Source organism: Littorina saxatilis, linkage group LG8 (genome assembly GCF_037325665.1).
Source record: "Littorina saxatilis isolate snail1 linkage group LG8, US_GU_Lsax_2.0, whole genome shotgun sequence".
NCBI classification, from domain to species: Eukaryota; Metazoa; Mollusca; class Gastropoda; order Littorinimorpha; family Littorinidae; genus Littorina; species Littorina saxatilis.
The window spans coordinates 16,678,097-16,692,180 of NC_090252.1; the positions used below are offsets into that span (position 1 = coordinate 16,678,097).

The window sequence follows — 14,084 nt, forward strand, 5'->3', positions numbered from 1 at the left end:
AGCGATGTCCCTTACTAGATGAGGAACGAAAAGAAGTGTGGCCGTCACCAACTCCCTTGCAGACCAAACTATACGGCAGTCGACAGGAGTTGGAGAAAACGACAACATTTATCACCAGTGCTGGACTGATTGTGTAACCTCTGCGAACGCCAAGAAGAAGAAGAAGAAGACACAGACGTTATAGTTCTCGAGAAGAGATTGACGAAGCTGTGCAGACACTGACGGCAAACAGACACATTGGCGCAAACAGCATCATGGTTCGCCTACGACAGATGGAGCTGCACTGTAGCAGGGAAATGGTGCGTGATGCCTGCCGCAGGGTGGACCCAGAGGGAGTTGCCTTGAGGGCTCTGCTGAGGCACAATATCGTACGGCGAACATACCGAGTTGAACACCCCAACGCTCTGTGGCACGTGGATGGAAACCATAAACTGATCAGGTACGTTTGTGAGTCTAGTGAAAAAAGAGGTGGTGGTTCTTGTGTTCATCATTATGTGATTTTTTTACTCACCCGTGTCGTCCGGCGTCCGTAAATATATTTAGCGTTGATTTTTCTCGGCCACTAATAAATATGCCTATCAACACCAAATGTGGCATGATGGTGTATAGTGACAGGCCTAAAAAAAACTACATAGTGACTTGGCCATGATTCAAGGTCAAGGTCACAGGGTTAAAAAGATGTCTAAAAAGCAGTATTTTTTCCTTCCAAGTTATTGAGAATGGCGATTTCACTTATAGTATATGGTATACTCCTGGACAAAAGTCTGTGCCTATGGCAACTTATCTCTGTAACTTTTTCACATAAAAAAAAAATCATGGAAATACACTCCTGGATAGTCGCGGATTCCTTCTTTTGATTAGGTTCTTCATCTACTACTAGGTTAGTTGTAGTCATCTTACCCTACCCCCCCCCCCCCACGTTTGCCTTTGATTGTGGATTCCTTGCGAATCGCTTTGGTTTAGTGTACATGTATTAGAGTCTGAATGTTTATGTTTGACTTGCATTGTACGTTATGATTGTTCGTTGAATGTCTGGATAAGTTAGTCTTGTTTGCTTCGTCTTATGTGTATGTATGTATTTTGTCGCGCGCCTTGAGCATTGGCGCCTTATAAATCTTCACATTATTATTATTATTATTATTTGTTGTTTGTTTCAGATGGTCTATCGTCATTCATGGGGGAATTGACGGGTTCTCCAGAACTGTTTTTTTTTGGCTGCGTCTGACAACAACAAGGCGGCAACAGTTTTGGAACAATTTAAAGTTGCTGAGAGCCATTTTGGCCTTCCAACTAGATTAAGAATAGATCTAGGGGTAGAAAATGTTCAGATGGCGCAGTACATGGCAATGAAGAGAGCAGACGTGGTTAATCCTGTGCTTCGTGGCAAATCTTGTCACAACCAACGGATTGAACGGTTGTGGGTTGACGTGTGGAAGAATGTCACTAATATGTACAAAGACATGTTTCTTCTGATGGAAATGAATGGTGATCTGAACATTTTGGATGCACGATGCTTGTGGGCTTTCAAATTTGTGTTCTTGCCCAGATTGAATGCGTCATTAGCAGCATTTCAGCAACAGTTGAACCACCATGGTCTCTCCACTGAACATGGCAAGTCACCCTCAAATCTTTTTGTGACTGGGGTGCTCAGGGTTGCAAACAGCTCGAGTGTTGCCATTCGTGAACTGTTTGAAGGAGAAGATGATGTGTTGAGTGGTGAAAATGCTGAGACAAGTGGCGATGATGAAGTGTTGGCTGTTGAAGTGCCGACAGAGGGGGGTGCTGAGGATACCACACAGGATCATTCTTGTCCTGTGTCAGTTGCTGTGGTCCAGCGTGTGCGTGAAGAGATTGATCCTTTGGAACGCAAAGATGATGTTTTGTATGGGCAGACCGTTTTTCGAAAGGTCATTTCTTTGTTGGATTAAAAGGACTGTCATTGCACATTTTCAACGCCAAATCTTACCAGTTTTTCTAACACTGTAACAGCACGGTGTGTTGGCATCAACATAGCGTAAATCAGTCGCTGTGAAGGCTGTTGAGGGTCAAAGTGACTTTAGCTGTGTGTCAAGAACTAAGAGTGTTAGTTTGTGTCTCCATTCATGTCTGGTGTACTCCTCTGCCTGCGAACGCTGTCATCATCGCAGTCACTCACTTCGTCAGCATTTTCGTTGTCATCATGCAGCATTTTTGTTACCGACTTCGCCACTACTCATCTTACATTCATCATCGTCTGCATCGCTGTCTCCATCATCATCAGGGTCGCTAATCATAATGAAAATGTCTTCACTTACTAATTTGATGCATATAGTATCATACTATAGCAGCTCTTAAATGTTCTATTTAATTAATATTTTTTTGATTATCAGTTTGTGCCCAAACTGTTAGCACAAAAATAGTGTCCTAACATGCTAATGTAATTTGCATCATCCATTTTTGTGTCTGATTCATGAGTGGGTGTTGAAAGCAGAATGAAAAAAAAAATGAGCAAGGAAGATAATTTATTATTAATTTCATTTTCTTGTGAAAGTGAACACACTGGTTGATGGATATGATGAGCATGCATGAATGGGTGTTCTACTGTCTGGCTCAAGTTTGCAGTGTTTTATTTGAATACTCAGATTAATGTAACAGTAATTTACTTCCACAATAAAAACATGTTTACTTTGTACTGTGTCAAAATGAGACTGGAGAGAGAGCGTGCGAGATGAGAGAAAATGAGCGTATGGGCACGAGATTCTTCAAACAATGTGTCTGCAGAAATTTAAATTGGTCGTTGAAACTTTAGCTCCAGGGGTCAATCTTGAGATTAACACAAATCTGCAGACACATTGTTTTCAATTAATTTTCAGTAGAATGTTGGTAAAAATGTTAATTGTTATGCTGCATTGAAACGTAATTGGTGCAATTTTGGGCCTCAACAATGAGAGCGAAAATTTTTGTCACTTTTTATTTTCTGTAATCTTATGCCCGAGATGTGTGAAGAGAGTAAAACTAAAAGAAAACCAAAGGAAATAAAGACAAAATATAGACAACAAAAAGTCAAAAGAACAAGGCGGTGAAGAAAAAAAAACAATGTCTAAAAAGGACACACAAAAAAACCCAAAACCCACCATTGTTTCTTTCAATTTAATATACATTGTAACGCACACATAAAACAAATCTTGCATCTACACATTTTTCTTGCAGAGATGGCGTCCATTTCGATACTCAGCTCGTACAAATGGCACTCTTGTGCTTTTCTCTCTGACTGGGTCAGTCAATGTGTATTTAATATTACACCCAACATTTTCAAAATGTATAAAACTAATCATCTTCCCTTGTCGAAATGTGCTTGTATGCGGTAATAAGACAGAATAGTTCAAAAAAGAGAAACACGTTGAACGAGAGAATTTCAAAGTGTCAGTTTGGGTGTAGCCAAACAAAATAGTTCTCATCGTACAAGTACAGCCTTTCACAAAAGAAACGCGACTTTTCGTTTTCACACAAACTCCAAAAAGCTACGTTTGAAACAGACTATAGAAGTTGTAAAAAGACTAGCTCACTAGAACACAGCTTCCGGACAGACAGCACAGCACGTGAGGGGTGTTCGGACCCCATGGGCCCCGCCACACACACCAGAACGTGCATATAACGTGAAGAAAAGTTGCGTTTCTTTTGTCATACACTATATCTAGTCACAACTTAAAAAGATAAGAGTATTAATTTGACAAAACTATTGTTTTATAGTAAATATAGATCAATATTGAATGAATATTTCACGTGTAATGAATCAAAGTTGGCGTATTGATATGTAGACATGCCCTATTGGCATATATCAACTTGTGACTTCCCATAATTATACTTGCATTCTTGTTCATTCCGCTGTCAATTAGTTGAACTAAAAATATCTGATGGAAAGCTTCCATGATCATTAAAAATTACACAAAGCCTTGATACATTAGTTTGAATGATTCATTGATTGTGAAGCTGCTCATGTGAATATTGGAAATAGAAAAAGATGCTAATACAGTTTTCCAATGATTTGTGCTTTTCTCTGACCCTGCCAAGGAAAAACAAATCCTATCCAAAATACAGTTGTACTACTCACAGCTCACTGTAGCGTTTCATGGCGAGGACGACATTAAAATATTAGGTCATTCACCGATCAACATATTGAAAACAAGTCTTTAACATTATCTATACAGCACCAATTCTTTTTGTAAAACGTGCAATCAGGAATACACAATACAATTGTTCTTCTTAGTACTGTGGAAAACCCGTTGCCGGGTAACATGCCACAAGGTGGAGGGTGTCTACTGTGAGCATGTCGTGGGAGCTTAAAAGAAATAAAAGCCTATGGACATATATTCATTCTTCCCCGTCCCATACACTCACACATCCATACATCCGTCCCCTCTAATAGGGGCAGGGGGGGTGACAACGGGGGGGGGGGGGGGGAGATGCTAACATAAACACTAATAAAACTACTACTAATACCACCTATACTACTACTACTTATTATACTACTACAACTAATACTACATATACAACTTCCTTTAAAATTTGCTTTAAAATGCAAGGTTTCCATAATTATGAGTAAGAAAAATCCTAAACATGACTACAGGTACTTTATGACGACAGACAATGGCAGAGTAACGATTGACTATGACAGTGTGGAAAAAGATCTGGGTGTTACTTTCGTTACAGATTTGAATTTTGATAAGCATATCAATAACATTATTTCTAAAGCGAACAAAATGCTTGGAATCATTCGCAGATCTTTTACATATTTGGAAGTGAAACCCTAACTCGCCTGTACAAATCACAAGACGGTGACGAGTGCAGCTGAGAAGAAAAACAAGTCTGAAGCGTTTTCTTTTTAACAGTTCTCATTTTACCAAGCAGTTCTCACTGCCTAAATAGCCACTGAAAAGATTGGCCTTGTGTTGAAGATGCCATTTGAATCCGCTGTGGCAAAGAACTTCGAGATGCCATTTTTACTGAGACAATGAATTTCGCACGCGCGACATAAGACATCATAAAAAGGAAATTCCCTACCCAGCATTCGGGGCTAAAATAAAATCTGAGAAAAATTTTGAGGGCTATGACGCCTAATGGGTAAATGAGGCTGTGAAGGGAGGTAATCTGAGACACATGACGTTTACAGAGGATAAAGAAACGGTCTCAGACTTTTGTTATGTCATGGACTGTAACATACTATGCTTTCACTTTTACACTATTTATCCTTCCACAGACCTACTCACACATGCAACCTTACTTACTCACGTTCGACCATACCCAGCAGCCCCAATCACACTCTCGCGAAGAATGTTTTGAAATTCCACATCTGTGTGCCCTGTGGGCACCACAATTTGTGGCACACACGTTGACACAACTGGGTATTTCTCATTGGAAAAATACACGTGGATAGAAGAGGAAAATCCCCCAGGAGGAATTGTCGACGTTCCCGTCAAAAAGTGGAGAACACTGCCAACCGTCAACTGTTCTGCTCCTTCTGGACCCTCGACAAGTTGATCTAAAGGAAAAACAAAAGAATACACATTATTACACTTGGAAATAAAAGTAGATTTACACAAAGCAATAAACAATAAAGCCTTTCTTTATTTCTTTATTTGGTGTTTAACGTCGTTTTCAACCACGAAGGTTATATCGCGACGAGGGAAAGGGGGGAGATGGGATAGGGGAAAGGGGGGAGATGGGATAGAGCCACTTGTTAAGTGTTTCTTATTCACAAAAGCACTAATCAAAAAATTGCTCCAGGGGCTTGCAACGTAGTACAATATATGACCTCACTGGGAGAATGCAAGTTTCCAGTACAAAGGACTAAACATTTCTTACATACTGCTTGACTAAAATCTTTACAAACATTGACTATATTCTATACAAGAACCACTTAACAAGGGTAAAAGGAGAAACAGAATCCGTTAGTCGCCTCTTACGACATGCGGGGGTGCAGAGAAATAAGGATGTGGAAAAGAAGACTTTTGGTAAGTGAAATAAAGGTGATGGATCCAGTCAGGTAGAAATAAGACAAGAAAAGAATTGGAAAACTGCAGGGAATAGTAGGGAGAGCTTTCTTGGAAGGAAATATAGGTGAAAGGACTGGTAAGGCAGAAATAAGACAAAAGAAGAGAAGTAAAGGGGTGGGGTAGCTCTGTGGAAACACTCCCGCCGCGTGAAGGCGACCCCATGGGAGCCAATAAAGCCTACCGAAAAATGTTTGTTTATGGTAACATTCCTAACTAACCTTCACAATTTCGAATGAAATATTCGAATTGATCAATGGCTTTGTCAGAAAGGCGTCGGGCATTGCTCCCCTTCTCCCCGTCATCATGCACAAGCAGCAATGATATGAGCTGCTGCGCTGACGGGTCGCAGCTGATTCCACACTTGGAGCACAGGACGCCCTCCAACTGCTCTGAAATTCAAACAATAAATAAACAAATCAATTTGAAATAAAACAAGGTGGACCCTGAAGGGTGCAAAACTTCCCTCGATGCTATCGCGGCCCCCAGGAACTAACAATAGACCAGCCTATCCTCAGTGCTATCGCGGCCCCCGGACCAGCCTAAAAGCCTGGAGAGAGAGCAATTTTCCATTGTGACTGATTCTGATAGTGTATTGCCTTAGTTTTATGGTCTAAAATGCCATGACACATCATATAAATTCATCTCCAATGTAGTAGCACCATGATTACTGTCGTATCCATGACTTTGTACTAGATTAGTCTAATAAGACGATTTGATAGTTTAGCCTAAAAAAGACGCTTGGATGACGTCAGGGATTGATGTAGTGCGGCACGACGGAAATAAATAGCAGACATGAAACTGAACGGTCTTGTCTTTGATATACGTATGTGAATCTGTGGACGACCAATAACACGTATATTACAATGGCGACGAGTGTAAATCATGGCGTACAGGCTCCAAATGCCTTTGAGGCGACAGGAGATGCTCAACAAGTGTCACTGAAATGGACCACGTGGATCGAAGAATTCGAAGCCTACGCCGACTCCATTGGACTGTTTGACATGACAGAAGATTCCACAAAACAACAGCGCCGTGCATTACTACTATACACGGCAGGCAGGGAGGTAAAAACAATTTTCAAACAACTTCCCGAGGCCAGTACTGCTAAAGAGTACAAAAAAGCAGTTGATGCTCTCAACAAACACTTCAAAACAAAAACCAATCCGATCTTCCTACGTCACAAATTCCGGCAAATACACCAGGGAAAGGACGAGTCAATAAGCAAATACGTGATTAGACTCAGGGAGGCTACTGTAGGGTGTGAATTTACCGACAATGACATTCAGATCAGAGACCAAGTTAATGAACACTACACGTCTGATAAACTCAGGAGAAAGTTGTTGGAGAAGGGAGAAACCTTGACAATCGCTCAAATTCTCACTGAGGCTGCTTTGCAAGAGACGGTATCACAGCAGATTGCACAAATGAAGCAAGAAGCGTCACAGGTGCATGCTGTGCAAGATCGTGGAAATACACACAAAGCTCAACAGAAAGGTGAATGTTACAGGTGTGGATCACATGACCACTATGGCAAAAGTCCCCAGTGCCCAGCAAGAGGGAAAACTTGTCACAACTGTAACGGTGCTGACCACTACGCCACAAAATGTAGATCCAAAAAGAAAGAGGGTGGCGATGGAAAGAGAGACAGCAGACCTCACAACAAGCGAAAGACAAGATTCCGCAACAATTCAAGAGTGCGACAGTTAGAGGCGGAAACTGACACCAGTGAAAGTGACACAGAGTGAGACGGTGATGAACAGAAATACGTGTTCATGACGTCAAGTAAGCAGAAGAACAATCTGATAAGCGTGACAATTGGTGGTGTACAAACGGACGTCATTATCGACTCTGGTAGTGATACCAACATCATTGATGAGAAACTGTGGACGAAGATGAAGGAGAAGAAGATCAAGTGTACCACAAGAAAGTGTGAGAAAAAAATGTTCACTTTGACATGAAAATCACCTCTTCACACTATTGGCAGTTTCACAGCTGAGATACCAGGCAGGTGCAAACCAGACTACAGCAGAATTCATCGTCATCAGAGAAAAAGTTGAAGCGTTTCTAAGTAGGGACACAGCAACAACTCTGAGAGTTCTGAAAATCGGACTGGACGTACAGAGTGTGTCAGCTGTAACCAGTGAAAGGGATAATATCAAAGAAGAAATCGTCAAGGAATTCGGACCACTCTTCAAAGGGTTTGGAAAGCTGAAAGACAGCCAAGTAAAGTTGGAAGTGGACCCGAACGTCAAACCCGTCGCTCAGCCAGTGCGACGAACACCGTTCGGTCTCAGAGAGAAGGTAGAAGCGAACATTCGCGAATTGGTCGACAAGGACATCATCGAGGCCGTCGAGAAACCCACTCCATGGGTGAGCCCGATTGTGATCGTGCCTAAACCGAACAATGACATTCGCCTGACAGTAGACATGCGTCGCGTAAATGAAGCTGTCATGCGCGAGCGTCATCCAATCCCCACCGTCGATGAGCTTCTACAGGACATGGCTGAGAGCCGAGTGTTTTCAAAGTTGGACTTAAAATTGGGGTACCACCAGTGTGAGTTACACCCTGATTCCAGAGACATTACCACGTTTGTGACGCACTGCGGTCTGTACCGGTACAAACGCTTGGTGATGGGTATCAACGCTGCCTCTGAAATCTACCAACACAAAATTCAGCGGGTGGTACAAGGCATTCCGGGTGTCGCGAACCTCTCGGACGACATTATCATACACGCGCCCGACGCGAAACAACACGACGAGAGACTTCGTCAAGCGCTACAACGGTTACAAGATGCAGGTCTGACGCTGAACGTTGATAAGTGCAAACTGAGAAAATCTGAGATAGATTTCATGGGACATCGACTGACGTCAAAGGGCATCAACCCTGCCATCGCCAAGGTCGAGGCGGTGAGAAACGCACGAGAACCGGAAACCGTCAGCGAGGTCAGAAGCTTCTTAGGTCTCGTAAACTTCTGTGCACGTTTCATTCCCAACTTCGCGACTCTGACCGAGCCGCTACGGAACTTGACGCGGAAGAACCAGCCGTTTGTGTTTGGCCCAGAACAACAAGCAGCTTTCGAATCGTTGAAGGACGCTCTGGCCAGTGCACACACTCTCGGGTACTACGACCCAAAGGCACAGGTCATCACCGACGCATCGCCATTTGGGGTTGCCGGCATTTTGGTGCAGAAACAGACCGGTGGTCCCCGAGTCATCAGCTACGCCAGTCGATGTCTGACCGACGTCGAGAGGAGGTACTCCCAGACGGAGAAGGAGGCGCTTGCCATCGTCTGGGCATGTGAGAAGTTTCACCCTTACATCTACGGGCTGTCCTTCGACCTCCTCACAGATCATAAACCTCTGCAGATCATCTACGGACCCCGTTCGAAGCCAAGCGCTCGCATTGAACGGTGGGTCTACACATACAACGTCATCTACATCCCGGGGAAGGAGAATATCGCGGACTCCCTCTCCAGGCTCCTGCAGTCTTCCACAACGTCGCCCTCCGTCCTCGCCGAGGAAGCGGAGGCCCACGTTCACTTCATCGCCTCAAGCGCCACACCGAACGCTGTGACAGCCAAGGAGATCGACCAGGCAGCGAGTGAAGACGACGAACTGCAGGCGGTGAGACAGTGTTTAGAGACCGGACGCTGGGAAAACTGTGACAAGCTGTATGTCGCAGTGAGTCCTGAGCTGTGCACTGCAGGGAACCTTGTGCTGAGGGGATCCCGCATCATCGTCCCAAAGAAGTTGAGGCCGAGAATCCTAGCCTTAGCTCATGAGGGTCATTTGGGTATCGTTGGGACCAAACAGAATCTACGTACGAAGGTGTGGTGGCCCGGAATGGAGAAAGCAGCCGAGAAATACTGCAAATCATGTCACGGATGTCAACTGGTCAGCCGACCCAATCCACCAGAGCCGGTGAGAAGCAGCAAGTTACCGTCGGGGCCTTGGGAGGACATCGCGATTGATTTCTTAGGACCACTACCTTCGGGGCATTCTGTATTGGTCGTGATCGACTACTACAGTCGATACTACGAAGTGGCGATCATGAAGTCCACGACATCGGAAAAGACCGTGGACGCGCTGAAAATCATCTTCGCAAGACATGGCTTACCCCTAACCATCCACTCTGACAATGGCCCACAATTCATATCAGAGACGTTTGCAGAGTATATGAGAGACATTGGTGCTGAGCACATCAGAGTAACACCAAGATGGCCGCAGGCAAACGGAGAAGTCGAACGCCAAAATCAGTCGCTGGTGAAGAGGATGAAGATTGCTCAAGCAGAGAAGAAACACTGGCAAGATGAAGTCCTGAAGTACATTGCTGTGTATCGAGCAACTCCACATCCGTCAACGGGATCCAGCCCAGCGGAGCTTCTCTTCAATCGTCAAATTCGCACAAAGCTGCCGCAGCTGAAACTCTTCTCTGACTGCGACCAGGATGTTCGGGATCGAGACGCCGAAAAGAAAGGGTTCTCAAAGATGTATGCAGATGACAAGAGGAACGCCAAAGCAAGCGACGTCAATCTGGGCGACACTGTGTTGTTACGCCAGGAGGCTACAGGGAAATCTGACACGCCGTTACATCCAGAGCCATATGAGGTCATCGAGAAAGCAGGGAGCAAGGTCACCGTCCAAACCCCAAGCGGCGCTGTGTACAGCCGCAATTCTTCGTTCGTAAAGAAATACCAGGAACGCGATGATGACAAAACTCTGGGTGAAGAAGAAAAACCTTCGGACAAAACTCTGGGTGAAGAAGAAAAACCTCTGGGTGAAGAAGAAAAACCTCCGGACAAAATTCCAACAAGGCCCACCAGGATCAGGGCTGCGCCCAAGAAGCTAGAAGATTATGTGGTGAAGTTAAAGTGAAGGTAATGTTCACTCGTGAAAGCTTGGTGCCCGTGTCTGGCAAGTTTTCAAAGTCACAAGTGTGCCATGCCCAGTGCTTAAGGGTATCGCAATCGTCTCCAAGAGTTATTATTTTTTTTCTCAATTTATGATGTGTTTAAATTTTAGTTTGTGCATTCGAGATCCAGTCATTCGTTTGCTATGTTCAGAGTGTGGTTTTTGTATCCTAGAAGGAAAGGTTATGTTTCTCTTATTTTTTCTCTCTTCTAACGTTCAACAGTGTTATAGAAGAAACATTTCAAACGCTCTCAATCCTGGCAAGGTATGCTACTACTGTGGTTCATGAATGAACATTTTGAAAAGACAAGATACAATCATTATGTTTTCAACCTTTATAAGAACAACCAAAACAGTCACGATTTAGCACCTGTTTTAGTGCAAGGCAGACAGTCTAAACAAAATATAGAATTATTTAGAATCATGTATGTTGAGATAATTTCCTTTATCTGTGTTCAGTGAATGTTGTGGTTGTGCATGCTGAAGTTCACATGTCTTAAGGTTTTAGGCATGCTTCATGTTCAATGCATATGGTATGTCGCTGTCAGTTTAAAGAGAAAAATGTTCAAGAAAAAAAGAAGAGAAAAGTGTACATGGGTTAATTTTAAAGTAAAGTAAATGTATAGGGTTACCATAGCATATTATTTTAACCTGAAATTAAAAGTCAAAAATAAATGTAATATAATTTTAATAAGCAGAAGGGAGCTTATTTTCCAGAAGGGGAGGGATGTCGTATCCATGACTTTGTACTAGATTAGTCTAATAAGACGATTTGATAGTTTAGCCTAGAAAGACGCTTAGATGACGTCAGAGATTGATGTAGTGCGGCACGACGGAAATAAATAGCAGACATGAAACTGAACGGTCTTGTCTTTGATATACGTATGTGAATCTGTGGACGACCAATAACACGTATATTACAATTACCTCTGTGCTTCTGGAGCAAGGTGCGGAGACCTAGGAGTTCCGCACCTTGCCAGAACTCGTCAAACTGTGCGTGCTTTGGTCCATGAAACGCACAGATGGCTGCAATGACTGTTGCTCTGGTGTTGCCATTGAGCTGCACCCCAATGTTGTCTGCTGCCAAGAAATCTTGCACATCTGAATCATCATCATCACCTTGCTTTATCTGAAACAAATAGATTTTGTCAATGTTTTTCTCACTGTCAATGGGTTTCAATAGCGAACATGCCTATTAATTTCAACTAAAAGGATACTGCATCCAGGGCAATTTGCTTTCATGGATATTAGTTTTTTGAATAAGAGAGCTCAATCCATTACAATATTGCATCGGGGTAACTTCGGGTGTGTATCGTAGCGCTACGTGTCATTTGTGCAACGTGTCATTTGTCCTACGTGTCATTTGAAATCGTGCTACGTGCCGCTATCGCTACGTTGATTAGTGCTACAAATAATGTGTCTATGAGTCGCTATCATTCGTTCATTATTACTACGTGTCGACAGCACTACATCTTTTAGCGCTACGTGTCATTATCGCTACGTGTCAATACCACTACTTACTGACGACTTTACCTTTCTCATTTGTTCTCGCGCTCTCACTCCTTCTGGTTTGTGTGTGTATATGTATGTCTGTGTATGTGTTAGCGTGTGTGTGTCTGTGTGTGTGTGTGTGTGTGTGTGTGTGTGTGTGTGTGTGTGTCTATCTCTCTCTCTAGAGCGAGCGAGAAAGAAAGAGCGAGAGAAGACAGAAAGACAGATGGGGAGAGAGAGGGGGAGGGGAGCATGCAGGCAATATATATATACACACTCACACGCACACACAAAGGGAAGAGTCTGCCGTTTGAACATGTAGTATAGTGCTATCGACACGTATGCACGTAGCGTTATCGACACGTAGCGCTACAGTACATTGGTTTTTCAAAAATAGTGATATCGACACGTAGTTCTTTTGAGACGTAGTGATAATGGCATGTGTGAATTGTGGCAATAGCAATACGTGCCGATAGCACTACTGTTTTTGGCAATTTGTGTCGATAGCACTACAGAAAATAGCACAAACGATGCGTAGCACAAATGACACGTAGCGCTAGCAGGACGCACCGGTAACTTCCGGTACAGGTGTTATTAGTTCGTACAAGTTAACCTGTTTTTAAAGATTTAGATTTTAATTTGAAATGGTCCGCTGGACCCAAAAAGCAACAGCTAGCTAACTAACTAACTAACTAAACAAACCTTGTCTACAATCATGCGAATGTGAGGGGGCAAGCCCTCCACAGAGGCAGCTCTTGGACCCTCAGCCCCATATCCAACCATTTGATGGCTGAACATAGGCCTGACGGGTCCTCCCTGCAGAAGGGCTGCAGCCACTAGCCGCCCAAGCGCCCTGAAGGTTCCATTGACCACTGCCACTTTGTCGTTGGAAACCTCGAGGCCTTCAGCTGTGCCTGAAACCATAATAATATGTTGATGGTGAATGAAAAGGTAGCTAAATATCTGAGGACCACAGGAGCAATATGTATTTAGGTTGTAACCAATAAAAATATTGTTAGTTAGTTAGTTTTTACTTGCTGATTTTAGTGTTGGTATTGTTAGCTTGCAGCTGGTGATGTGTAAGTGTGTTGTGGGGGAGGGGGGGGGGGAGAGGATTTAAAGCTTGATTATGTATTAATAAATTATAAATGTAACGTTTTAGTGGGTGTTCTATTGCTAGTGATTGTTCGACCATATCATTATTGTCCAGAATGCTTATAGCCTTTTTAGAATAACTTTTAGAACAACTGCACATGTATTAACATTATTGATTACAACTGTCTCTGATATTTTAACTTAATGTCTATGGAACATTGCTGTCTGTGGAGTGAGTGCGGTCGTGAGTTATATGTGGAACTGTGTGAGGCACGAATGACTTTTTTATTATTATTATTATTTTAATCCAGCCAATGAAACATTTTGTGCAAAGAAAAATTTCCTCTAAGGACCAATAAAGATTCATTGTTCATTGTTCATGTAAACACTAAAACCGGATGCAGCACCAACAAAACATAGGCATATACTAGCCAGATAAACACTAAAACATAAACACTGAGAGCCGCCAAGCATAAAAACATAGGCTTTCAATGTTCATGGAAACACAAAAACAGGATAAAACGGTATAAATATGATATTTGAACTAACGGTTTC

The 14,084-nt window shown here is 43.0% G+C and overlaps 1 pseudogene; it reads left to right on the forward strand.

Moving 5' to 3' along the window:
• The first annotated feature begins 236 nt into the window (after positions 1-236).
• LOC138972914 (uncharacterized) lies at positions 237-2,643 on the forward strand (annotated as a pseudogene).
• The last annotated feature ends 11,441 nt before the right edge of the window (positions 2,644-14,084 follow it).